Raw genomic sequence first — 23,621 nt, 5'->3', positions numbered from 1 at the left:
ACAATGAGAACCTATCTCCAAAAATAAATAAATGTTTGTTTTTCTTTTTTTTTTTTCATTTTGATTTATCTCTACAAACATCTGAGTCTTTGAGATGGGTCTGGAAGCAGGTGGCTTGATTGTTGGTAGTCAATTAGGGATACAGGTTCCTTCCATCTTGTTTCTTTGCTTTCTCCTGGAAGCAAGCTTCTTCCAATACATCTACACTCCAGCCCTTAAGGGGGAAGGACATAAATAATTAATAATTTCCTTTAAAAAAAAATGATGTGGCCAAGCACGGGGGTACATGCTGTAATCCTAGCACTCTGGGAGACTGAGGCAAAAATGATCAGAAGTTCAAACCCAGCCTGGGAAATGTAGCAATTTGATAAAATTTTTTCTTTTTTTTCTTTTTGTCTTTTTCATTTTTATCGGTACCAGGGATCGAACTCAGGACTGCCTGCTTGCAAGGCAGGTGCTTATGCCGCTGAGTTAAACTCCCCAGCCCCCGATAAAATTTTTTCTAAATAAAAAAAAAATTTTTTTAGGCCAGGCATGATGGCACATGCTTGTAGTCCCAATTCTCAGGGAACTGAGGCAGGAGGATCACTGTAAATTCAAAGTCAGCTGGGGCTACAAAGTGAATTCAAGGACAGCCTGAAATCCTTAGTGAGACCCTGTCTCAAAGAGACACACACACATGCACACACACACACACGCATGCATGCCCATGCCCAAGCACAACCACATGCACATACACACAGGAACATGTACGTACAAACACGGTGACAAGAGATGGAGATGGAGAAGAAATGATGTAGAAGTGACATTTGTATCAGTTTTATTCAGTTTTCAATGATGAGTACTTAGTCACATGGCCACAGTCATCTAGCTTCGAGAAAAGTTGAGAAATATGACTTCCATACACCCCACAACACCTTTCTGGAAGAAAGAAGAAAATAATGATTGAGAGAGAATAATTAGCAATCTTTTCCCACTTTGTAACCTTGAGTAAGGTGTTGAAATGTCAAACGTCTCCAGGGACTGGCAGGTGATTAACCATGTAAAGCAGCCGGGGAGTAAGACTAACAGGAGTGAAGGGAGCTCTGTGCGCTTTCTAAAGAGGTCAACACTAGTTACTTTCTTCTTCAGTGGTAGATCTCCAAGCTTGTTTGAGTGGTAGTGGGACTGGGCCCCTGGCAAAATTGATGATTTTTTAAAGCCAACCATGAAACTGTATCTCTAGCCACAGTTGTAACTCAGAGTATTTACATGACTCAATCAATGAGAATTGGGGAAGCTTAGTAGGGGACTTTTAGGAAAAGTACTGCTTTCTGAGTAAAGACTGAGTGATGACTGACATTTTTTCATATTTGTTCCTCCTTCTTTCAATGTGGATGAGATGTCTAGAATTGCAGCAGCCAGTTTATGACTAGTTTTGGTTGTTTTTTGAACTGGGGAATGAACCCAGGCTCTTCACACACCAATTCTTTTTTTAAAGTTATTTTTTACATTTTGAGCCAGGGTCTTGCTAAGTTACTAAGTTGCCCAGACTTGGGCACAAACTTGCTATCCTCTTGCCTCAGCCTCCCAGAGTGTTAGGATTACAAGCATTCACTACCATGCCCAACTCAGATATCATATGCAAAAAAATACAAAATGCAAAAGTAACTACTTGTGTAAAAAATTTAAAATTGGCTTATCTGAAACTTAAGGCCATTCAAAACTGACTCAAATCCTTCCAGATATTTTCTATGTGTATCTTTACTTTTTAAAAAATATGAAACACATACTGCCTTGTGACCTTCTTTTTAAAAATGGTGTATAGTATTGTAGATGTTTTCCCTGTCATGTAATATTGGTAAGCAATTTTTTTTTGAGATAAGAGGTTTGCTTTGCAGTTCAGGCTGGCCCTGAACTCACTTTATAGCCCAGACTGCTCTCTATCTCACAGTGCTCCTCTTGCCTCAGCCTCCTGAGTGCTGGGATCACAGGTGTGTACCACCAAGGCCTGCTGGTGTTTGCTTTTCAGGGGGCAGTTTTCCATAACAAAAAATGCAACATTCTTGTCACCAAACATCTGAGCACAGCCTTGAAATTACATTCCTGGTTATTTCTTTCACTTCCTAGAAATGAAATGGCTATATGAGGAGACACTAAATAGGACTCTGTATTGAGTAACAGGACACTTTGCTTTCGTTCCGTTTCTAATTCTGTGAGAAGCCGGCCATTCATTTCTCCATCACTTGTGCACCTGACAAACACAAGAGGCCTGTGGTAGTCACAGACACCCGGGCCCACTAAGAGGTGAGTAAAATGAGGCCTCATCATCAAGGAGTTCATAATGGAATGCTGGGCAGGGCAACAGGCAATGATAAGAGGGAGGAGAGCTGTGGTGACTGGCTCTGACAAGGCCTCACCCTGTAATTCCTGCCTGTGAGGATAGGCTGGACCTGTCAGTTGCTTTTCTTCTGTGGTGCTAGGGCTCAAACCCAGGGCCTTGTGCATGCTAGCCACTGAGCCACACCCCAGGCCTGTGGGGCTCTTCTAGTGATTAGGATATGACAGAATCAATAGGGTGTCACTTCTTTGAACAGGTTTACAGAGGATCTGGCTCCTTCCAGCTAGCCAGCACTCTGTCTCTTGACCTCTTGTCTGCCCACTCGGATGAAGCCTGCTGCTCCACTTGTGTTAGGGCAAGGCTGTCACATGGCAGAGAACTCTGGCAGCCATGTAGAGGAAATGAGACCTCAGTCCAGCAGCCGGGGCAGAACTGAATCCTGCCAGCAACCATGTTAGCGAGGAAGTAGATGTTTTCCAATCTAGTTTTTAAATGATCAAAGACTTTGTGAAACCATGCCTAGATTCTTTTTTGTCTTGTTTTGTTTTTTATCGGTACTGGGGATTGAACTCACGACCACCTGCTTGCAAGGCAGGTGCTTATGCCACTGAGCTAAATCCCCAGTCCCCCATGCCTAGATTCTTGATCCACAGAAACTGTGAAAGAATGTATCATTTTAAGCTACCACATTTTATGAGAATTTGTTACACACTAATAGCTATCAATCAAATATACAAATGATGTGACACAGAAATGTACAGTGTAATAGATTCACACACAAAAGCGAGACACACAAAGGGGAAGGGCTGTTCCTGCTCAGAGTTCTGAGAGGGAGACAGGCTTGCATCGCGTTTTGCAGGCTAAGCAGGCTGTAGTTAGCAGCTGAGCATGGTGGCCCATGCCTATAATTCCAGCTTTCTAGGAGGCAGTGGCATGAGGATTGAAGTTCGAGCCCAGCCTGAGAAGCTCAGGGACTTAGCAAGACATTATCTCAAAAAAGAAAAGGGCGGGGGCTGGGGATTTAGCTCAGCGGCATAAGTACCTGCCTTGCAAGCAGGTGGTCGTGAGTTCGATCCCTGGTACCGATAAAAATGAAAAATACCAAAAAAAAAAAAAAAAAGAAAAGAAAAGAAAAGGGCTAGGGACGTAGGTCAGTATGAAAACCTTGGGTTTATCTCAGTAGCAGAAAAAAAGAGAAGAGGGAAAAGGAGGAGGAAGAGAATTGAGGGGGAGGGGACTGGGGAAGAAAAACAAGGGGGAAAAGAAGAAAAAGGCTTTACGGGAAGAAAAGAGAAGGAATTGCCAGACAGGGTCACCGTCAATCTCTGAAACCATTTCCCACATGTGTGTCATCAGCCCACTTGTTACATCCTTGGTTAGAGGTAAAGTTACCGTGAAGTCAGTAGAACTCAATCTTGGGGCCCTTTGACCACACAAACCCTTTCAAAATCTCAGAAGTTGAAGATGGTGACATACTCTCATAATTCGAGCACTCTAGGAGGCTGAGGCAGGAGGACTGCAGGTTAGAGCCCACTCTGTACGTCTTAGTGAAGCCCTGTCTCAAAAATGTGATAAAGGCTGGAAATGTAGCTCAGAGGGAAAGTCTTGGATTCAATCTTCAGTTCCAAAAGAAAGAAAAAGAAAAAGAAGAAATAAAAAACAGCCAAGAAGGGGCTAGTAACTTGTGTTTATAATTCTGCCTTCTTTTTCTTATCAAGGGCCCTGTCTTAGTCACTGCCCCTGTTGCTGAGACACAATACTGGACACCTGCAATTTAAAGGAGAAGTTTAACTTGGCTTGTGTTTCAGTCCATGGTCAGCCTGCTCTTGGTCAGCCCATTTCAAAGAAGGAACAGCTTGGCAGAGGGGGATGGCAGTGGAAAAACTGCTCATGTCATGATGACCAGGAAGCAGAGAGGGAAGGGAGGAAACAGAAGGAGATCCTTCCAGGTCATACCCTTGGTAACCTGCCTTTAAATAGGCCCTACCTCCTGACAAGTGAGCTGCAGCGCCCCATAAATCCAATCACCTTCCACCAGCCCTGCTCGGGAGTCCTGGAGCGTCTGGGTGTCATTCTTGATATAAACCCCAACAGGCCTTTACTTCAGAGTCCTCACTGGACCTGCCAAGGCCCTTCAGATGCCCTGTTGTTCACCCCTCGGAATCGACAGCACTCCCTTCCCAATCTTTTTTGGCTCTGCTTCTCTGAGCATGGCTTCTCAGCAACCCAGCGGTCACTTCCTTTACCTCAATAGTCTGGGTCCTGCAGTTTTTCTCAGAAGCCCTCTTCTCTGACTCATTAATCATCTTTTCTACTGTTTTTGAACACTCTCAGAAGTTTTCCTGAGAACGGATATGTTTTTCTAAACAGCAAGTCTGGCTCCTGACCAAATGGCATCTGAACAAGGCCATTTTGAGGTGGGCCAGGACCCTGGGGATAGCCTTTCCAGCCTGTGTCTTCTCGCTTCCTGCCTCTAATTTGAGAATGACTAAGGTTCAGAGAAATAAAGGAGGGAGTGATTGGGAGAGGGAGTGTCAAAGAGGAACAGGAAGGAAGGAGCCTTGCTATTTCCATGTTATACCCGAGGAAACAGAAGTGGAGATGTGAATTACCCATGTATCCATGCGGCACAACTTGATAACTTGAGAGCCCAGGCCTAACCCCACCCCATGTCCCCCATCCTTTACTGGCTCTCCCAGAGCCTCCTATCTATACTCAGGTTCCAGATGGAAACTGAGGGGCAGTACACCAAAACTCCACCTGCAATTAAGTTTAATAAATGAAAAAGTTAGCCAGGCCAAATGCTTGTTTTGGGGAGGGGATTTGTATATTTGTGTATTTGTATAATTGGAGATCTGCCAGGGAGCAGAGTCCTAGGGCTAGATCACTTGTAGAGGAAGAAAACAAGAAAGAGACAGAGGTAAAGACAGAGAAAGAGAGATAGAGATAGAGAACAGGGAGACAAAAGGAAAGTCGAGATCTAGGTCCCATCGTAGAAAATTGGGGCTAAAAGTTGGACTGGACACACTACAGTGTGGAAACAACGATGAAAGGCCTAAGAATAACAGACTTTATCTAGAGTCCTTTCAATGTGCTAGGTATGGTACTAGATCCTTTTTCATAGGTTAGTGTATTTAATTCTCTTGACAATCCTAATAAAAAGGCGAGGCCATTGTATTAGTCTGTTTTCTGTTGCTAAAACAAAATACCTGATAGTGAGTAGTTTACAAATTAAGAAGTTCATTTGCCTCATGATTCTGCTGGCAGGAACGTCCAAATAGCAAGGAGCCAGTGTCTTGGTGAGGGCTCATTTGGCTATGACAGAAGGTAGAAGAATGAAAAAGGAAAATGTTTATGTGTGCAAGAGACTAAATATGTGAGGTGGCTTTGCTGTACAACAACTATCTGGTGAACTCACTCCTAGGAGACCCAGTTCCCTTTTAGGGACTAACAAGTATTCATTTGTGAAAGTACAACCACCACGAACTGCTTACCTTCCTCCAGGACTCACCTCTTAAAGGTTCCAACATCTATCTCAGTGTTACTCTATTGTGGCTGAACTCCCAGCACATGAACCTTTGCAAGAGAAACCGCGTCCAAAGCATAGAGGTTGCCTTTCCTATTTGTAGGCTGAGGATCTTGAAGATGAAGAATCTTACATACACAGGTGGTGGTGGAGCAGGAAGGGAACCTAGGTCTGTTCCCTTTATCCCCTTGCTAATTCAGCCATAATCCTTTCCTAAACCAAGGAGAAGGCATCCAGGCATGCTAGTACATGCACATGAACCCAGCTACTCCGAAAGGCTGAGGCAAGAGGATCACACATTTGAGGCTAACAATTTAGGGAAACTCTGTCTGAACATAAAATAGTAAAAAGGGACAAGGATGTAGCTGGGCACTCCCTGGGTTCATTTAGGGGTGGGAAGTGGTAAAAGAGTGGGAGAAGTCTAATTCCTGGAGATGACAATAAAATGGAGACGCAGGCTTTTGCATATGCCTTGAGTCAGAAGGGCAGGTGACTGGGGCTCCCCCACACCTAATTTTGCAGGCAGGGTAGGTGACTCATATGGGACCGTGCAGGGTGGGTGACTCATACGGGACCGTAAGGAACCAGCAGATTAAGGATATGAAAGCTCTTGGGTCCAGAGTAGATGCAGCGAAGCAGAGTTGGCCCAAATCCAGTGGCCTCCTCTAGGACTGGCTCAAGATCACCCAGCGGGCGGGGCTGGGCCCTCGGCTGTGGCTGCGTTTGTGAGGCTGGAGCTGGAAGCTGGCGCCTGCTGTCTCCTTTTTTGCTCTTGGTGCTCCTGCCCCCAGTGCTGGAGTCACACCCCGGGGTGTGGATCCTGTACCTCCTACTTCTGGCGTTTTGGCTTAGTGATTTCTCAACCTTGAGCCCTGAAAATTAATCAGAATTTGTAGAGTCAAATACTGGATAACTGTTGTGTCCTTGGGAGAAGTCAGTAAGGAGAGGCATGCAAGGGTTTAACATAGGTGCCTGACTGGTGGGCGCCCTGTATATGGCAGCCGTGTTATTGTGAGAGTCTACTCCTGGAAACCAAAGCCTTTTTCTATGTTCCACTTGTTTTCCTCCCATTGTCTACAGTGGTAGAAAAGTGGGACTTATTCCCGGGTGGGGGTAAGTATAATTATCTCTCCCACCTTCATTTGTTCAAACTCTAAATGCTCTTTATTGGCTTAAAGGTTCACAGCTCACGTTACAGTTGTAATTTGTCTCTTGCCTGGAAGATATTAAACTGTCCTATAAAAAAATGTAGATTATGTAGATTTTTTTCATGTGAAAAATGTTCTCCATCCTGTGCATAATGTGTTTGAAGTTCATCCATATTGTAGCATGTAGTTTCATTTTCTGTGTTGCTTTTTAAGGTTAATTTATTACTACATTGTTGTTTTAATGTGTTCTTTTGGATTGAACTCAGGTCCTCACACATACCAAGCACTCACAATATTACTGAGCTACATTCCCACCTCTCATTTTTTAGAATCTTATGTTTGTTTTCTTATCACTTTTTTTTCACCTAAAGGAATGTAGTCAGATGTTTTCTCAAATTTAAGATCTCATTAGATTTAGCTCAATAAGGTCATCAGTGGTTACTTTATTATCAGGTTGGAGTAAAATTAATTTTTTTTTGTCTTTTTGAAACAGGGTTACCCCTATGAAGTTCAGGCTGGCCTTGAACTCACTTTGTAACCCAGGCTGGCCTGGACCTCTTGGCAGTCCTCCTGCCTCAGCCTAGCAAGTGCTGGGTTTACAGGCATGCCTCAGCAGGACCAGCTCACTCTATGTTTTAAGTTTAAATCCAGTTGCAGAATACAAAGGCACAGATAATAGAATTACTGGGTGAAGGTATAACTATAATTAAATGAAAATAGTAATTCATTACTTAGCAGAAAACTGCCAAGTGGCCTTACTTGGACACAGATCCGGAATTGGAAGGGATAAGTGCAGGATGGTGCAGTTTAGCTGTGGGCACTGAACAAGTGATCCTCACAGCTACAGCCATCACAACAGGAGGGAAACCAATGTGGCCAATGTGGAGGCCAATGTGGGTCAGACTACTGCTCAATAGGGTTAACACAGGGTCAGAACCTGGTAAACAGATGAATCCAGCTAGAAATGATAATCCTACACCAGTAACTCCAGGGCCTGATCTGTGGGTCTAACATTGTTCCTGAGGACTGTCCACAGTCACGTGAAGTCCCAAGGCTATGCCACGACAGCTGTTACTGGACATTTGTGCGAGAAGACACTGTCACAAATATGTTAATCAAAATAGAAAGGCATCCTAGTAGAAGAGGGTTGGACATGGCAGTAGCTTGAAAAGTGTGTGGGAATCAGGTGTCCAGGAATGATCAGAGTGGGGACATTGCTGAGGGCAGGAGGATGAGTCCATACAATTAGCCTGGGAGCAGCTCTCAAATAGTTTTATGTCAAGATCACCTAACACTAGTAACTATTATAGAAAACCCCAAAGTGCTTTCACTTATATGGATTATAGCTAATATATCTGGTCTTTCAGAAATTAAAACTAAAGAACTTTTAAAATACAAGGACATAACAGCATACATTTCATTGGCCACCAGCAAGGACATCATCACATAATCTCTGCAAAGTTCCACTACACTTTTTTTTTTTTGTCTTTTTGCTTTTTATCGGTACCGGGGATCAAACTCAACGACCGCCTGCTTGCAAGGCAGGTGCTTATGCCGCTGAGCTAAATCCCCAGCCCCAGTTCCACTACACTTTTAAGACATTGAGAATGGAAAAGGCAAATCATTGGTCAGTATTATTTTAAAGTAGTTTGATTTTACTTACTCTTTGAGAGACCAAATGCTCCAGAGAGCTCCAGAGGAACACCAGACCATACTTTGAGAACCACTGGTATTGATAATTTGTATTATTTTATATTCATATAACTTATAACTTTCCTTGAATGAGGAAAAATACCCATAATTCCATTCAAAGCTGAGAATTACTATATAGCAAGCAAGACACCCACCTGTCTTACCTCTGAAGGGATAAAACTGAGATGGTACCCTAGGACCCTACACCGCGGTGAGTACACTGGGATTGCTGCTTCCCAAGCTTCCCACAACCCCCAAGATTTGCTGTCTACTATGAAAATCAGTGTTCTTCTCTTGGCTTTCTCATTGCCAGGAAGCTGCTCATGTCCACTCAGTCCTGAGGAGCTGCAGACCTGTTACAGACTATCTGGGAGAAGTTAAAGATAAGAACATCAGATGCTTAGATTTCCATATAAGAGAGTCTAACATCACCATCAGAAATGGTAAATATGAAAGAGTTGTTCCAGAAAGCAAAGAAAGTATAAATTGAATTATTTTAATTTTAACATTTTACCTTCATAGGCAGGTACTATATCAGCTCAGGAAACAGAAACTATTTTGGGTGTTTTAAGAAGGGAGCAATTTGTCTAAGAAATTGAAAACTCATGAAATTACTGGAGGCTAGGTGTGATGGCATATTCCTATAATGCCAGTACTTGAGGATTGCCTGAAGTTTGAGGCCAGCCTAGGTTACATAGTGAGTTTAAGGGCAGCTGGAACTATGTAAGGAGACCCTGTCTCAAAAAAAAAATCATTGGAAAAGGTAGAGATGCAAATCAGGAAGTCAGCTCTAAAATTACTCACTTTATAAACATACTTCTGCAAGTAAGATTCAGCAATGAGAAAGTCAGAATTCCTGGAAGGATACTAGAAACTGACATGCTTCTGTAGAAAACTCTGTGTCTCCAGTGATGATTATGTTTACCCGAAGAAATAGCCAAAATGCAGGAAAAATGGCTTTGTGCTCATTTGCACATTGCACACTTATGCAGGTGCATCCAGTTGGCAATATCTAGTTCTCATTCCGAAATCTACTAGCAAGAGAGCCTGAGAATTGCCTTTGGTGAGGGTAAGAGGTAATTGGAGATTGAATCCAAGGTTTTTGCACTGAGCTACCGCCCCATCCTCTTTCTTCATTTATTACTGTGACACAAGGGTTTGTTAAATTGACCAGGCTGAACTTGAATTTGTTGTGCTCTTACCTCGGCCTCAGAGGGGACTACAGGTGTGCACCACGGTGTCCACCAAGAAATGCCACCTTACTTGTTTTGAGATGAGATCTTGCTGTGTGGCCCAGGCTGCTCTTGAACTCCTGGGCTCAAGCAGTTCTCTTGCTTCAGCTTCCTGTGTATCAGGGACTACAGGGCATCAGAAATGCCATTTTTAAACATTCCCACTTCTGCAGTATAAGGATGCTCCCTAGAGTGAAATGGGAAAGGATGTTTTCTGTCTATGGAATGGTGTGAATATGAGCTCCACAAAGGAAGGGTTTTTTTTACCTGATTTATTTTTTTACTCTATCTTCCTATAGTGTTACAAAGTAGTTGTTAAATAAACAAGTGGATAGTCACGAAAATGAACACTTCTTTGGGAGCTTTCGGGAGAACATCAGATTATTGAAGTGGCAGAAATATAAGTTATGACAATGACCCTGTGAAGAAAAAATTCAGAGTATATATTCTGTGGTGGACTAAAGACGGCTACAAATACTTTGGCATTCTTTTGACCCCAGGTGGGGTTGCCTGCTTTGAGTTTAGGCGAACACTATGACTGCTTTAACCAATAGACTGGAATGGAAGTGATGCAGTGTCAGTTTCCATGCCACTCTTAAAAGAATGGGAGCTTCTATAATCTGTCTCTGTGGAAGCCTGAGCTGCCATGTAAGAAAGTGAAACACCCTGCTCTATCTTGTGGGATATGGAAAGCTTCTGAGACTGCATGGAGAGGGGAGCCAGCTGAACCCAGCCTTTTGACTTGCCCCTTAAACGCCAGCCACAAAAGTAAGGCTGGGTGGAATCCACAGACTAGCCTATCTCCCAGCTAGATTGTTACTAAGTAGCTCACTGATGTTGCAGGAACAGAACAATCATCCTGGTGAGCCCTGCCTAAATTTCTGAATCAAAATATGTGAGACAATACAGTGGTTATTGCTTTAAACCACTGAATTTTGGAATAGTCATAGAGCAATAGATAATTCTCTGAATGTGGGTCTTGGCAAATACAAAGCAGATTTTGGTAAGGATGCAGGAAATCTTCTATTTATTTATTTATTTGGTTCTGGGGATTGAATTCATGACCTAGCGCTTACCAGGCAGGCACTTATGCCGCTGAGCTAAATCCCCTGGCCTATTCTATTTATTTCTCATGTGAATTTTCACAGCTATAGTTTTAACCCCTGGTTATTGTTTTATAGTATGCATTTCTATTCCTAAAGCACCTGTTTGCAGCATTCTCTACAAAGCAAGCAAGAGATCTTGGATGTTGTTAACTGAGACTAATTTGTTGGAAAAAATGATAATAGTGTTTATGTGGAAAATATGGCTATGGACAGGATGAAGATAATATACCAAGGAAATGGAATAGAAATTTTAAAAATCCACATCATTGTATTTCAGATATGTCAATCAGGAGAGTTTAAATTGGTAACTGTGCCAGGAAGGCAGTACATGCTGTAATCCCAGCACTTGGGAGGCTGAGGCAGGAGAATCACTATGAGTTTGAGACCAGCCTGGGCTACATAGTGAGACCTTGTGTTAAAAAAAGTATATAGGGCTGGGGGGTTGGTTCAGTGGCACAAGTGTCTGCCTGACAAGTACAAGGTCATGAGTTTGATCCCCGGTGGCAAGAAAAAGAGAAGTATATATACATAAATATAAATATTTATGTATATGTAAATATACTTTATATAGAGATAACTTACAAAACATGAGCCATATACTCACTGTGTTTTAAAAATGGAAATATATAATTTATACATGTGAATAACATGGAAATTCGTATGTATAACATGTAACTGGTCTTAAGTGTTTTGGCTTTAATTTACATTTTAGCTTTTGTTTAGAAATTTTTAGCTATAACATTTTCTACTATAGTAATAATTTTTGTGTTAAATTTTCAATGAAATAATTCAAATCTATAGAAAATAATAGAAATATTAGAGGACTTAAAATCCAGCTTGAACAAATCTTAGCCATATCTTTGCCATCTTTCTTTCTTTTTGAGACAAGCTTTTGATATGCAGTTCAGGCTGCCCATGAACTCACTTTGTGGCCCAAACTGGCCTCAAACTGACAGTAATCCTCCTGCCTCAGCCTCCCAAATGTTGGGATTATAGGTGTGCATTACCATACCTGGCCCCTTTGTTCTTTGGATTTTCTTCTTAAAGGACTGTAAAAACATTGGAGGGTTTTTAAAAAATTATTATCGCTAGTGAGGTATAGCACTCTTTGCTCAGGAGAGGAATCTGTGCTTTCCTATAGCTCTGTTTTCCCATTTTGTGTTTGTATGTACAGTAAGCATAGGCCTTAGGAATGACTTTCCTGGGGATATTACATTGGTTACTCTTGGGCTCCCTCTTGTGGGTTCAGTGGCTCAGCTCACATGGTTTCATATCAGCAAAAAGAAAAGACCAAGGAGCAATTTATCTTAAGACAAAATAAGGAATTTATCTTTTCATTCAACAAACATTTATTGGACCCTTACAATATTTCAGGTTCGGGGCTGGGGATTTAGCAAAGCGGTATAAGTGCCTGCCTTGCAAGCAGGCAGTCATGAGTTCGATCCCAGGTACCAGTAAAAAAAAAAAACAAAAAAACAAACAAAAAAAAACCCACAACATTTCAGGTTCTGTTCTGGTGCTGAAATACATTCATGGACAAACCAAACATCTTTACCCTCAAGGATCTTACATTCTGGTGGGGAGAGACATTAAACTAAATTTATAAACAACTTATGGGATGGGATGAATATCAGTAGAGAAAAGTTGTGTGGGTACTGGAATAGAAAGTAGCAGGAGGATTATGTGTTTCCATTTTAAATACAGTGTCAGGGTAGATCTCATTGAGAAAGTGGTAGTATTTGAATTAAGATATAAAACAAGTGTCAGGATAAATGACAGGTGTTTAAGGTAATGCATTTCAGACAGAGCGGGCAGCAGGCACAAGCATTCTAAGCTTATCTGCAGCTTTGGGGAAGAGCTAAGAGGCCAGCGTATCTTAAATGCAGAGAGAAAACAGGGAACAGGAGATGTTAGTTGTATTTGAGGGTGTCAAATCTTGAGGATTTTGTAAAGGCAATATAAAGATTTTGTTTTTACTTCAAAATAGTTCATTGGAGGATTGAGCAGGAGCTCTCTGCTACTGTATTAACACTGGGAGTGCATGGGGATACTTGGAGCATTCAGATTGACTGAGATATATCAACAAAACAGGTAAATAATCTGGTTCTCGTCAAATATTGAAGGCAGCTCTGATAGATTATGCTGATGAATTAGATGTGGGGTGTGAAAAAGGAGATAAATAGTTTCGTAAATGATATTGCTTAGTAGATTTTCATCATAGAAAGAGATGACCAAAGAATATATAGCCAAGAAATGTACGAGGAAAAAGTAAGAGATCTACCAAACAAGTAATAAAAATAGTGGTTTTCCCCTGAATTTCTAGTTTGTGGTACTTATGAGCTAGTTTTTTAAAAACTGTGATTTGTTTTCTCATTATAGATAAAATATTTAATTTTATATTTAATATCATTTTTGATTTTGGATTTTTTTTTTGACCTATGTAGTTCAGGCTGACATTGAATGCACTTGCAGTGATCCTCCTGCCTCAGCCTCTGGGCTGAGATTACAGGTGTGTGCCACCACCGCTATATTCTTTTTCTTAGGTCCTCCGATCAAACTCTAGGTCTCCCTAAAAACTGAACTCAACCTTGCTCCTTGCCCATATTTTGGTTGTAAGTTTAAACCTACAAAATACTGAAAATGTTTCTGAAAACAATGTCCATGGCATGATGTTAATTCTTTTATATTCTTTTTAATTTGTGTTTTTGAAACAGCGTTTCAATATGCACTTCGGGCTGGCCTTGATCTCACTTCGTAGCCCAGGCTGCCCTCGAACTCGCAGCAGTCCTCCTGCCTCAGCCCCCCTACTGCTGATAGTACAGGTATGCACCACCATGCCAAGCCTGACATGGAGTTTATTCTAAACTCGATATAACATCAGGACTAAAATAAGTTTAGAGAAAAAACATCACCTTGAGTTTGCCTTCGAAATGTCTGCAACACTCCCAACCCATTCTTCCTTCCCTAGTTTTTCTAAATCCTCATCTAGCATTTATCTTCACTATCCTTTTAAGGAGCTAAGAATAACATGTTTAAAAGACCTCTTTGATGGGAGGCAGAAGCGAAAAGATCCCACTTTTGAGTCCCATCTGGGCAATTTAGCGGGTCTTTACTTCGAAATAAAAAATAAAAAGTTGTTGAGGATGTAGCTGAATATGAAGGTTCTGGGTTCAATCCCCAGTACTGCTAAAAACAAAACAAAATCTTTGGAAAACTATCACAACAACTGTAGCTAAGCAGCACAGAAACAAGAAGCTCATCGGGTCGCACAACTCAAAGGAGCTGAGCCGGGAGTGGCTAGGGGCGGGGCTCATCAGGGCGAGGAAGTGGGCGTGGCCTACTCACCATCCCGCCCCACAAGGTATAACGCATGCGCCCAGAGGCCTCTGGTAGAATTAAGTGTGGATCGTGAGGTGACCCTGCTGCTTACTTCCGGTTCCTAGGGATGCGCATCCGGGTCACACTAACACCGCGGTTTCCTGCGCTCTGTTGGTTCTACTCGGCTTCTGGGCCGGTCAGCTTGTCTTATTGTGGGGCTTCTATAGCCTTTGGGTGAGTCTCGGACGCAGACAGGGTCAGAGCGCGGAAGGACGATTACAGCCTGTAGGGGGTTGGGTCAAGAATTTTGCCTCGGTTCCTAAGGGCGGGGGTCACTTCGCCTGTTCCTCGTTCCTGCAGTTCTCCCTCACTTTAATCCTTAACCTCACATTGGCCTCGCCTGTTCCACCTCAGTTTAGTCTTTCTTTGCTCATAGTCATCTCCCTATTCGAACCCGCGTTTCTTGCCTTCGTCTCACCCACTGCCTCTCTGTTTTCCTCATTTTAGTCTCTTCCTTGACCCCATGAGTCGGGAATCTCACTGTTCTTTAACCCCCGAACAGCCCACCTCCTCGTTGTGTATGCTCTCGTTCACTTCGAAACCGCCCTTTTTAAAGATCTTGGATCTCGGTTTTTCAGCTTTCTACGTCTTTGGCCTTTCCTTTCTCTAGGGGCTAGTAGATGACTTTAACGCTGTGCTGGGGGCTGTGCCTTTTCTTAGCTAGAGGGGGCTTTGCTAAAGCCCCAGTCTGGGGAGACTTTCCTCGCCCGGAGTAAGTTTTGCTTTGAGGCGCGGGGTTAATTTGGAGTCTGGTAACTTCCGTACTAGAGAACAACAAAGGCTTTTTAGTCCTTCGCTGGAGTTCAATTTTGGGGCTCTTTCAAGAGCTGCTAACAGGTGGCAGGCACATACGGTGCTTCACGGTTGGGCTTGTGTGGTCTTGTTAATTGACAGGTCATGAGGACGTTCTGTCAGTTTTGTGTTCTCTATCCCAAGAGAATGGATGTGCACAGCTGAGGCAAAAATGTTCTGGGATGGTCAGCTCTGTGTGCTGCCTGGGCTTTACTTAGGGGACAGTTGCCATGCCAGGACAGTGCGTCTTGGGAGGCTGTTAGCCTCAGGTTTATAAGCTTACTGTCAAAAATTTTAGTCTATTGCTGATATTCTGATGAGTTTACCATTGTAATTTCAAAGTAATTTTCTTTAGTTGAATGCAGAATGCAGATGTGTATCCCCATCCTTGCCACCTATACTTTTAAAAAATTGTTACCATATTAACATATTATTTTCTTCCTGGTTTTCCATAAGCTAGACATTGCAGTACTTTGTTAGAATATTCTTGTAACTTATTTTCCTTTACTGTTACCACCTTAGTCCTGAAACTTTTTCTCATTTTGAGATGGAAGTCATCTTTCGTACATTTCTCTGGAAATTTTAAATCAACTATAACATGGAAGGATTAGATAGATTTAAGAGTGATTCTTGTCACACTTTCCAAATTTTGCAATCTGAGGTGTATTTTGAGGTTCAGGGCTTGATAATCCTTTGTTTATTTTTCTAATGCTTATAATGGATGTCTATTATGTATTGGATTGCAAAGATTAGTGTGTGTATGTATGTATGAGATCAGTTTCTGTAATCTTAAAATTGTGCTCTAAAGTTGAGTATTTAAATGTGAACAGAGAATATACAGGTTTTGGTATCTTCTCTTTTGGCTGAGTTCTCACTCACACATATGAGAATGTATCATAGACTGGCTTACTCCAAAAGTGAGCTGCTCCCTTTACCTATTTTTAGCCCAGAACTTTGGAGCGTTGCCATGTTAGATGCCACAGAGCAAGACCCTATGGTTAGTTTTCAGGGCTTAACTGCTGAAGAAAGCCCCTTTGAAAGTTTATCTGTACTCCCTCCCCAGCACCTACACTGGAAAAACCAACTTTTGTACAGTCTAGTGTCGTGATTTTCCAATCTTGAAAAGTAACCCCAATGAATATGACTGATTCCAGTTGCCTCCTTGCCTCTAAATTTGTGGAAGTTTTTGAAAGCCACGGGAACTTGATAGATACAGCCATATTTGGGTTGATGCAGGTCTAACTTTTAATGTTTCATTTTTGATCTTTACATTTCTCGAATATGTTAAAATCTAAACTTATATACACTTCTACAGTTCACAGCTGGAGGAAACCATAATATTTAAACATACCACTTGTTTTTGTATGTTAAAGAATTTATGACTGATTTTTGTAAATAAAGAAGCCCTGCACATACAGTCATTAGAGTAATAAATTTTAGTTCCATTGGCTGAAGGGCACAATATAGTAGTTAGTAAGTTGTTTCAAACATTTGTATCATAGGAGTGAAACTATTAGGACCAGAAATTTGTAATACAGATTTTAAAATCCATGTCAAAATCGTTGTACCTTCAAAGAGAACTATTTTGTACATAAGTTGAACAATTTTAGAAATTTCTTTTTCTTTTCTTTTTTCTTGTTTTGTTTTTCTAAAATGATTTTGACTAGTCTAGCATGGTAGCATGTGCATGTAATTGCAGCCTCTGCAAGGTTGAGGCAGAAAACTATAAATTTGACCCTAACTTAGACAACTAGTGACACAAGGAGACCCTGTCTGAAATGAAGAAATTAAAAGACAAACAACAACAATAAAAAAGACTGGGACTGTTGTTCAGCACAAAGGCTCTGGTTTCAAAAACAAAATGAAACAAACCACCTTTTTAAAAAAAATGATTTTTATCGATTATATAAATTCTGCATAGAAGCCTCTAAATGAAATGAACATTCTATGTTTTCATTGGAGCAGCTGGATTCGCACTACTGGTCTTTGTACAGAGCATTCACTGACAGACTTTCTGATTACTGAAAAGCCTATTTCTCTGACTTGGCTGCCAAGGGAGCTACCACCTTGCCTCTCCCATCATTGGAGATATTTTAATGTGTGTTTGCTCCTAAAGCCAAGAGACAATCACTGTTGGCTTTTGGTTTGTTTTGCTCTGCCTGGAATTGAAGCCAGGATTCCTGTGTGCCAGGCAGGTGTTCTGCCATTGAGCTATATCTTCAGTCCTCAAAGTTGTTTTTCTTAGAAATTTCTACCTTAGTTTGGCAAAGTGTTATTTTGTAAACCCAAGAGCTCAATTTAAAACACAATTCTGCATATTAGGCTTTTATTTTATTTTTTTTTGTGATATTGGGGATTGAGCCCAGGGCTTTCGTGCAGAGCTACATTTCCAACCCTTTAAAAAAGATTTTTTTTTCCCTCTTGGAGGTGGTTCTCGTTAATTTGGTAAATTGCACCGACAAGCTTGATTTTGGGAACCTCATGCCTTCCTGATGGTAGGATTTCAAGTACGTGCCACCAATTCTGACTTCCATATTAGTTTTTGCCTATCTAGTTTTCTTGTATTATTTTGGCTTCATTATTTGTGGTTGTTACTTTTTACTTTGTTACTGCTGTACATTTTCTTTTCTTTTTTTTTTTCTTTTTCTTTTTTATCGGTACCAGGGATTGAACTCACTACTACACACTTGCAAGGCAGGTGCTTATGCCGCTGAGCTAAATCCCCAGCCCCAACATTTTCTTACATATTTTTGTCCTTGCACAGTTTTAAATACTTAAGGAACAAAATATACATCCCACATGTTCTTACCATTTATATGTTAGCAGTATCATGGTTTTTGTGATCTGCCCAAGTGCTTCATGATTCTGTCGTCTTTTATAAGTGAGAAAAAAATAGTGCAAATAGAAACATACTGTATGTTTAAAAATATACAGTATTTCTTCTCCAAAATATTAATTTGCTTGTTTTATACCAAAGAGTGAAATAGTATGTAGTAAGGTAAAAAAATAAAACAGGCAGAGCTGGGGGTTTAGTTCAGTAGCACAAGTGGCACTTGCCTGCAAGTGCGAGGTCATGAGTTTGATCCCAGATACCATAAAAATAAATAAAATGGGTGAACTTTCTATTTTCTGATTCACTTAAAAATGTAAGTGCATGTTTCTGTACAGAATATATGGCTTAAAATTCAAGCTGCTATATTGAGAATGATGTGCTTTACATCAGTAAATAAAGCAAAAAATAGAGGATTTCTTTGATGTTTTTGTTTAGTCCTGTTTACTGTAAGTGCTGTGTAGTTAATTATGAAATGCAGAGGTAATTGAGATATTTTTTGTTATTTATATAATACTGATTTATTTTAAATAAGTTACAGGTTAATCTTAAACAGGCAGCATTTAATATCTTAAAGATCTTAGCTAGCATAGTGGTGCATGCCTGTAATTCCAGCAATTGGGAGGCTAAGGCATGAAGATCATTGTCAGTTCGAGACCAGCCTGAGCTATGAAGTGAGCTCAAGGCTAGCCTAAACTGCATAGCAACTCCCCTGTCTTAAAAAAAAAAAAAAAAAAAATCTTAAAGATCTTAACTACAAATTGTGTTAGATGCACTTTAATCTACAGGTTTGGTGAATGTTTATATCATGTAAATTTTATTTTTCCCCAGAAAATAGCAATCATCTTTATAAATAAATTTCAGCAAATATAGTTTGGGCATCTACTATGCCAATTACAGTAATACATATTTATGCTATTTATGTGACTAGGTGACATTGTGCAGGGATTACTTATCCCCACCCCATAGAATCTCAGAGTCTTACTTTATTGCTCAGGCTGGTCTTGAATTTAGGAGCTCAAGTGACCTTTTCCCCTTGGCCTCCTAAGTAGCTGGAGCTATGCCTGGTTCCACTTTTTTTAAAAATAGCATCTTTTCTCTTGAATTTTTTTTTTTTCCTTCTTGATGGGAAAAATACTGTTATGGAGCAGAAAGGAGTAATCTTTGTTGTGATTTACTTGGTGTTTAAAGTGTTAACATTTATTTTTTGATTCAAAGCAGTTCTCTTTTATATGTAAATTTGATAATCGTTTTGTCTTTGAATATTTCAGTAGTTTTCTTTCACTTGACATTTAATAATGTAGGGGTTAATGAATTTTGGAAAATTGGTAGTTTGTTGTTATCAACAGTGTTACAGGTATAAATTAGAATGACTAGCTCTCAGATGGAACTGAACTTTATTGTTTAGTTTTTATGTTAATTTTTTCCTACTAGTTCATTATTAATATGATCACCTTGCTCTGTTGACTGCAGATCTAAAATACATTAAGTCCTTGGCTTACAAACAAGTTCCATTCGGAGAATGTTCACACATCAGATTGTTTGTTCCTAACCCAACAAAATGAGTCTTACACAGTACACCTGTGAAGCTTATACAATGCACCTTACAAACATTGTCAATTTGAATGTCTGTAAGTCGGAGACTCATTGTGTAAGTGTATGAATTTTTTTTGGAATATTTCAGACTTCTGAGAAAGGATTAAAAAGTAGTACATAGATCTATTACATATTAAGATACCCACATAGTGTGTTGCTGTTTACTGAATCCCTGATCACGCCCTCACTGGGTGTTACATCCTAAGTCCCCTACCCTCTTTATTTTTTATTTTGAGACAAGGTCTTGCTAAAATACCCAGACAAGACTTGAACTTGTGATTCTCCTATTTTAGCCTCCCTAAGTACTAGGATTATGGGTGTGTGTCAGGGCACTCTGCATATTTTTCTCTCTTAAAGGTGTCAAATTAAGGAAATATCTGTGATGATAATTTAAAATAAAGCATGCAACTTCAAATTTGCATTTTTTAAAAGTAAAAGTTAGATCTTCCTTTGCTCTGGGTTATGCAACAACAGTAGTGAAGTAACACCTAAGTATTCCTGAGAGAACTAGAGCTTTCCGAAGAGAATAGCTGTCACTCATATTTGGCAGCATTTAATAGGTAGACAAATTAAAAGTCTTTGCTTTATGTTGTTTGTATATATGTTCTCTGTGTGTGTGTTTTTTGGTTTGTTCTTGGTTTTTGTGGTCCTCTAGCATGCTAGTTAAGTGCTGTGCCGCCAGGCTATAACCTTAGCTAATTTTGAGACAGGGTCTCTCTGAGTTGCCCAGTCTGGGATACTTCTGCCTCAGTCTCCTGAGTACCTAGGATTACAGGTTTGCTCAGCTTACCTTGCTTGGCAATGGTTTTTGTCCCCTTCCCTACCTCTTTTTTTTTTTTTTTCCCTCGTGCTTTGTTATTACCTACTTCTTCTTTAAAACAGTTTGTCTTTGTAAAACTTTTTGTTTTTTGAGAGGAAATCTCATTGTGTAGTTTAGGCCCACACTGAACTCACTATGTGGCCTAGACTGACAAACTTAATCTTCCTACCTTGGCCACCTGAAATCTGGAGTCACAGGTGTGTACCATAATGTCTGGCTAATTCTGTAAAGTTTTTTTTTTCTTAATTTTTTTAGTACGAGGGATCAAACTCATGACCTTGTTCATGCTTGCCAGGCAGGCACTTACGCCACTGAGCTGAATTCCCAGCCTACTTCTGTAAAGTTTTTAAGATAAATAATTATATAGAACCATTGAGAGAGGAGGCCCTTTTGCCCTGATTATCATTACTGTCTTCTGTTCTTTATTGTCTCTAGGCCTATGACTTTTAAAACTGCAGTAATCTAGAATCATGAGGCTGAAAATGCTGTTTTACAGAGTTTTTATCTCAGGATACTTTGTTAGTTTACCTTTAACAACATTTGTTTATTCAGTAGCTTTTCACAAACATTGTTTCTGTTTTTGGCACCTGGCCAAAACATTGCTTTATCCTACTTTTCTTCTGGTTCTACTTTGGGCTTTGTAGACCAAGAAAAGAGGACTGAGGAATGAAGCAGTTTGCTCAGTGTATATGGTTAGATGAAAGTAACACAGTTGAGGACACTTTAAAGTTTGTGATGGTGTACTGTATTTATTTATTGTTCCAGATCACTTCTTGAAATCACAGAAATGAAAAGATGGTAGAGATATCAACAATTCCCACCGTATTTTAGCTATTAGATAGGGTCAGCAGGCATAGACAATATTTTTACCAGTCCTGCCTCTTAACACTTAAAATGAGTGCTTACTATGAGCCAGGCACTATTTAAAGCCCTTTACTTGTAGTCACTCATACTCTCTTGGGAGACCCAAGAATGAGAATGAAAAAGGATAAAGAAGAAAATTTGCCTTTGCAGGAGCTTTCCATTACTTGGCTTATGAATCATGTTGGTGACTGTAGCATACATTGTTAGCTTGTTCAGCTTTTAAAATCATTTGCATTGTTTGTGATATTCCATCTTGAGGCACATAGCAGTGGTTTGAGAGCTCAGACTTTGAGGCTAACCTGCCTGAGCTTGAATCTCAGGTTTGTGACTTACTAGGTATATAACCTCGGGCAAGTTACTACTCTCTGTACCTAGTGTTATCATCTGTGAAGTGGTGTCATAATACCTATTGAAAGGATTAAAATAATAATATATTAACAGTACTTAGGACATCCTGACCCATAAAATGCATTCCATAAATATTAGCTGTTAATAGTATCAACTCACAGTTGAATCTCAGAGTATTTGGAATTGTGATAGTTCTCTATATTTGTTGAGCAAAACATTATTGGCATTTAATATGATATTGCTCAGGAGCTTGAAAATATCTTTTCTTGAGGACTTATATGCAAAAATTCTTATGTAGAGTTTTGAAATCAAAGCCAAGTAACAAAGGTTATCAGGACTACTGACCCAGCTTTTTAAATCTCTCAAATCTCTTGTCATTTGGATCTTACTCTTAAATTTAATATTTTGTCTTTGAAAAACTATGAGGAACTCACTAGTGGCCTGACCTTTACTCAAGGCTTGATTTTTTTTTTTTCTGTTTATCTTATGTTGAAGTTATTTGTTTTTCTTTAACAAACACATCATGTTTATGTGCTAGGCACTGTTATAAGAATTTGACGATGTTAACTCATTTATTTCTTGTGACAAGTGTATGAAAAAGACACTTATTATTTATAGATAAAGTGATTTAAACCTAGAGAAGTTAACTAATTAGCCTAAGATCCCATATCACTCATTAGTTTCAGAGCTGGTGTTTGACCCTAAATATTGTGGCTCTACGGTTTATGCTCCAGAAATACCTTATATTTGCCAAATCTTTTCTTTGTTGTTGTTGGTACTGGGGATTGAACTTACAACCTGGCACTTGTGCTGCTGAGCCGTTATCAAATCTTATAAAGTTGTTTTTGTTGAAAATAGTAAAATAATGAAAGTTTTTAAAATAATGAGAATTAAATCTTGCATCACTGTTCCTTACTCCCTGGCTGAAATTGTAACACTGGAATTATAAGCAGTGGCATTTTTGTCTTATCAGATTTTTGAAGGAAGAAGTAAATTTGATACTAACACATTAATCAGAGAACTAAACCTAGATTTGGTAGTATTTTTTGTTTGTTTGTTTTTTGAGATGAGGCCTTGCTATGTAGTTCAAACTGGCCTTGAACTCACTATGTAGTCCAGGCTAGTTTTGAACTCACTGATCCGCCTGCTTGAGCCTCCCAAGTGATAGAATTACAGGCATGCCCCTCCACACCTAGCTTTGTTGTGCTGTTGACATCCAAAACTATGTACATTTCAATAGTCTTAGTTTTATTGGCATGCTATATGGTAAATATTCAAATAGTGGAGACCTTTGATATAAAAGATTGATGTATAGATGAGATATATATATATAGAATGATACAGAATGTTAGAAAATGAATGAAATGATGGGATACAACTTTTTCTGTGTATCTAGAAGCAACACATTTTGAGAATATTTATGTTGGAGTATAGTATCTGGCAGGCCACGGTACCTACAAAAATATGATCTTTTAGAAATGTTTATGTCGCACATTAAAGAAAAAGGAAGCTAAGTTTGAGAGTTTTTGAGTTCTATAGAGTCTGAATCTCTAAATGTTAATGTTCTGTCATTGACAAGTTACAAAAATTGGAAGAGAAGTCTGAAGAGAGCTAGAAAGAATGTTTTAAAAGAGGGCCTGGGATTTAGCTCAGTGGCATAAGCCCCTTCCTGGCAAGCACAAGGTCTTGAGTTCGATCCCTATTACCAAAAAAAACCAAAAAAACAAAACAAAACCAGAATGTTTTGGAAGAACTATTCGTCTATTACTAAACCTAATTTGACAGCAAATTCAGATTAACTTCCCTCCCTTCCAGTTTACCGTGGTTTGGGATTTTTTTTCTGTGGAATACGTTTCCTTATTTTATTAGAATTAAGGGGGAAATGTTTATGTTGATTTTTATTAGAGATAGTTTTATCAACATCATAGGACAGTACTTTAAGAAGTAATATTAGAAATTGTAAAAACAA

General features: G+C 39.8%; 1 protein-coding gene across 4 annotated transcripts in view; it reads left to right on the top strand.

The window, feature by feature from the left end:
- Positions 1–9,105: 9,105 nt before the first annotated feature.
- Positions 9,106–23,621, top strand: part of Eya3 (EYA transcriptional coactivator and phosphatase 3) — a 105,260-nt gene continuing 90,744 nt past the window's right edge. For 2 of the 4 annotated variants that reach the window (XM_063235881.1, XM_063235878.1), the window contains exon 1: positions 14,418–14,576. The gene's annotated coding sequence lies outside the window, so the exon portion shown is untranslated. Of the gene's footprint in view, positions 9,130–13,824; positions 13,847–14,417; positions 14,577–23,621 lie in introns of those variants that run through there. The other 2 variants (XM_063235879.1, XM_063235880.1) reach the window with 2 other exon arrangements.

The sequence above is a fragment of the Cavia porcellus genome, unplaced genomic scaffold, assembly GCF_034190915.1.
Source record: "Cavia porcellus strain 051 isolate PalLab524CR breed Dunkin Hartley unplaced genomic scaffold, mCavPor4.1 scaffold_25, whole genome shotgun sequence".
NCBI lineage: Eukaryota > Metazoa > Chordata > Mammalia > Rodentia > Caviidae > Cavia > Cavia porcellus.
The sequence above is the reverse complement of the archived record's forward strand: the minus strand, read 5'-3'. Positions and strand labels throughout refer to the sequence as shown.